Source organism: Benincasa hispida, chromosome 2 (genome assembly GCF_027475165.1).
Source record: "Benincasa hispida cultivar pf3 chromosome 2, pf3_genome.v1.1, whole genome shotgun sequence".
NCBI lineage: Eukaryota > Viridiplantae > Streptophyta > Magnoliopsida > Cucurbitales > Cucurbitaceae > Benincasa > Benincasa hispida.
Genome location: NC_143479.1, coordinates 53,274,175 through 53,279,093, shown reverse-complemented (window position 1 = coordinate 53,279,093; position 4,919 = coordinate 53,274,175). Strand labels below are relative to the sequence as shown.

Sequence of the window (4,919 nt, the reverse complement as noted above, 5' to 3'; positions counted from 1 at the left end):
GATTGCTTGAAAATACTAAAACTAAAACCATATCAGTTTGTGTTTAATTATTTATTTATATGATGTGTAACGACCCGACCCCCTAGGACTTAAGTTAGGCCGTTATTAAGTACATGTATGCATGGAACTTAAAACGACACTCTTTTATGGTGAAATAAATGCTAAATAAATAAGGTAAGTGCAAAAGGATTTCATTAAATTCAAATATTAAAAACAATAATAAGGTACCCATAAATCATAAATGATAATAAATAAGTCTGAAAATGATTCTTAATAGCAAGTTTCAAACATCAAAACTGAAAGTTAAGAAAAACATGAAAAGAAATCTAAATCTCATGAGCGGAAGCATAAAACTAGTCCCAGTGGCTCGATCATGAATTCCGCTTGTCCATCGTCAGTGTATCTCTACCCTTACCTGAAACAACAACATGAGAAAGAATGAGTATAAAATAGTCAGTAAGTAACCCCACTACTGGGGTCAGGTTAGGGATTTATGTCCTCTAGATGCCTATCTCTGGTGGAACATATAAATTGTATTAGTCCTCATGGGACACATACATACATGAAAAACTGAGTTCTATCCTACTGTAGCTAAATATGCCCATTACCTCTGGTGAATCCTGAAGGAAACAAAATCTAGTGAATCTTGAAGGAAACACAAACTGATGAATCCCGAAGGAAACACAAGGAAACACAAACTGGTGGGCATTCTAACTAATCAGTAAAATCACTATCACAATCTCGACATCACAATCTCAACATGGTTCTATAACATACATATACATCTCATCATCATGATTCTACAATATGCATATAAATTTATTCATCATATCTTTACAACATATATATGCATCTCATCCTCCTCAGATTCAGCAGGATCTCCAATAAAAATAATATACTCAAATCATACTAGTATTCAAACATCTTTATGCGCAACTAGCCTTTTAAACTCTTATATCAGCAAGGCATACATAAACATCAAACTATCAATATATCCTCAGTAAATCATATTTGTCAATTCTTGACTCCAGTCATTTCAAACCTCAGTCAATGAAGGCAGACATAAATATCATGCTAACTAATAATCCTCAATAAATCATAATTATCATTGCGGGCACTAGGGCAGTTCCAGTAGTAAGATTACTTACCTCAACTTGGTAAAAAACACAAAACAAAATCTCCTTAGAACTTTTTTAGCACACATGAATCAACATAAAGTTGTGGCTTGATCCAAGACAAATTCCAATACTCGATTTAATTAGCCAATCGATCTTCACCAATTTTCTGCAAAACAAAATGGTATCTAGCTTGATGGTCAATGCCTCAAAACTTCCAAACCTTGAATTTAAGTTTCAAACCAAAGAGAGGTTACTAATTTAACCCAAAATCAAAGGGGTGAACTTCACCTCCCAAATTATAAGGAAAAATAAGTCTTACCCAAGGTTTTCCTAAAACATTTCGACAAAGATCGGGACAATGGCGGCCGACGTCGTGTCAACTTGTGGCTTCCATAGATAGGCAGCGTGTATTGCTATCGGACAACATAAATTGTTTAGGCTAGCAGCTGGTAGTGAGGGTCTTGCATGAGGAGGGTTTGCGAGAGTGGGAGAGAAGGGGAATTTCTAGTTTACAGATTTTATTCAGTAGGGATTACGAACGAACCAGAAATTCAAACAACGATCCAACCGTTCAAAATGACATTCTATATGTTTCAAACAGACTGACCAAATTTGAGCATGATCCAACGATTAAAAATATGAAAATTGACAATTTTGTAAAAGTTGTCGCTGAAAAATCGAATTGCTTTCTCCCCAATTTTTGACCTCTTTTCACTCTCATTTAATTTCGAAAAATTCTCAATTCTTTTATTTTTTTCAAAATTTAAAAAGATAAATAAAATATTTTATCACAATATCTCCAAAATCTCCAAAGATTCTATTAAATTTAGAAATCAATTAACTTTTTAAATTATCTTAATTTGGGCTTCAAAAACCAAAATTAAAAGTCATAAGATCCATCAATTTAATACAAATTAAATCCTTCCAAATATTTAAATCAATTCAAAACCACATGAAATTAATTATCTCTTTTTATTTTTTTTTTAAGTTGGCCCTAAAATCCAAAATCAAAGGTAAGCAAAATTCAATATTTTCAAGATAATCCATTCGAATATCTAATCAATTAACTTCAATTTAACCAATAAAAACTTTTCAATTATTTCAATTTAACCTCAATTTTCCAAATGAAAGGGAAATTCAAACTCAATAATTTTAGATAATTAACTTAAATTTTCCTGAAATTTGGAATGTTACATGATGTATGTTATAATTAAATAAATCTTGTATGTGCATATAGTATAACATGTAGATTTAAAATCCCATCATAGGAAGGTATATGCATTGAAAGTATGTTATAAGGTGTTATAATATATAGTATGCATGTTTACAGTTTCAGATATTTTAATATAAGTGTTATATTAAATCATGAGATATCTGATGTATGTTATGGATGTACAGCATGTCTAAAATTTTGTAAGTTGTTATAAAATTGGATTAGACATTATAATCCATAACAAATATAAGTTGCATGCTCACGTAGGCTAACTATTTGTTTTAATAGTTAAAATAGGTCGTTATCTTATAAAACTTCGATTACAAACTCAATCGGGTATATAATCCTATCTAAGGCTGGGAGTATTTAAGTTGATGGTCTATGAACATCTCCTATCTGGGCATTATGGCTGAATAATTGAGGTTGTTAACCAGTTTTATGAGCACACGTGAGCAGTGTGAGGTGTTAAAATGGTTTATCACCTAGACATCGTAGATTAAATCCAAATATAATTGTTATATTTGAATAAACACCTAGACTTAGGTTGTTTATTTAGTCAGAATAACCTGAGTAAAATTTATACCCAACAATTAGTAGAACACTTCAAGAGGTGCTTCTTTTGATTTTACTTAATAATAGAACAACAACAAAAACAATAACAATAAAGAATTTGGTGAAAATGCAAAATGTAAAAGTGAATTTCCGGGGGGAACAAAAGAGGAGAGAGATAAAAGGCAGGTAGAAATTTGCACTTTTATCTAAGCTCAATATGTGCTTCAAAATTCAATATATGATGGCCAAGTCTATCATAGTAAATCAAGCCAAAATCTTGTGACATTCTCTCTTATAGAGACCAAATCAAGCCAAACCCATGAATAACAATAAACAATTTAGAACATGCATTCCATAGATTAAAAGTAACACAATGAACAATTTTAAATATCATAAACACAAACAGAGAGAGAAGTATGGTGAAGAATATCCAGAAAGCATAAATATGACAACCAAAATAGTTGTGTCTTTGGAGTAAAAGAGCAAAAAATAAAAGGCTTGTTAGGGATTTTACAGTTTATAGCATACCAACAGGAGCTGGAAGGCACATTCCTCTGTTTCTATTGCAATAGGTGTAGAGAGCACATACCTAAAAGCTCTTTAGCTGTCACTAGTGATCGTTCAACATCCATCACTGCTGTTCATCATCAGCTTCATCGTCTTCGTCTTCTCCATCAATGAAACTGACATCGTCGACTCTTGATCGGACCTAATAACTTAAGAAACAAAATATACACACAATCAAATCATTCAATCTCAGAAATAGAACATTGAACCAATCATCAATCCGTTTTTAGGAAAAATGGAAACAAATGGGGTTTCGATTTTTTGAGTAGTTCTGAAGAGAAGTGGATTTTATTCACATGGATTGAGGTTGCTTCAGTGACATCATTGTGAGAAAGAGCAAGAAAATGAAGAAAAATAAGACCCCATAAAGCAACATCATGAGAAAGAGAAATTGGGAGTTTCGAGAAGACGAGTTACAAGTGATTGAAAAACATTTTTTTTTGTGAAAGTTTCTTATGGGTTTCACTAGTAAGGTAAAGATTCAAGGAACTCTAACTTAGTTGTAGCATAGAGATAGAAATTTGAGCTTTGTTTTTAAGATTCAAGAATGAGAAAAAACGTTGGATGGAACGATTTTTTCCTTAAAATTTGAGTGCCCCCATTTTTTTTTTTTTTTTTCATTTTCTTTTACAGCATGTTTTATATAATGCTATTTTCAAATGCTATAAAAAATGAGTATTTCTGTTCGTGCACTATAAGTTGATGATCATGTACCAAAACAACAATAAATTTAAAACCAAATTACTAACTATTTTAATTAAATCCACTAATAATATACACAAGTGACTAACAAATATGCTATATCAATGATATAATTTGATATATCAATTGTATAACTACTATAATTTATATTGTGTATGCCCATTGACTTATATACCAAGCTAACCTAAAGTATTTTAGATAGTACTGAGATGCATGTTGATATACCAATGGGATAAACAGGAAAACAATAAAATATCTTTTTTTTAAAAAAATTATTGTTAGATGTGTAAATGAAATAGTATAGTTTACTATTTTTGCGAAACCCTTATTCTTGCTCATCATATATCATAGATTTTCATTTTGTTTTGTTAATATGAAACTTTTGTTACATTCCAACAAATAACTTCCCTTTAAAAGTAATGATGTACGATAATGTATGATTTTGTGAATTAGTGATTTTTTAAAAAAAAAAAAATAGGATAGGGAACTTTAAATCTCCAATTTTTAAAGAATAAGGACATGTGTCAAGTACGCCAACGACCTATCTTCATGATAGGAAGACAATTTTTGGTCAAATGATCGGACAGAGAATTGGATTCCTGAGATAGAATTTTTTTATGCCCTTCTTTGATGTAAATAACAAATATTTTATCCATCTTATTTTTCTTTAATTTTGAAGCATGTGGTAATTTCCATAGATTTACGGATGTTTGTTGAAAATTTTTATTGGAATCTGTCTTTATAATCTTTTTTTGGTTGTTGGGATT

General features: G+C 30.8%; 1 long non-coding RNA gene across 1 annotated transcript; it reads right to left on the bottom strand.

Moving 5' to 3' along the window:
* Window positions 1–232: 232 nt before the first annotated feature.
* Window positions 233–4,306, bottom strand: LOC120071733 (uncharacterized). Its single transcript, XR_005480321.2, has 4 exons — window positions 3,473–4,306; window positions 1,438–1,531; window positions 1,149–1,284; window positions 233–415 (listed from the first exon to the last, which is right to left on the bottom strand). It is a non-coding gene; the product is annotated as an uncharacterized LOC120071733 (long non-coding RNA).
* Window positions 4,307–4,919: the final 613 nt, after the last annotated feature.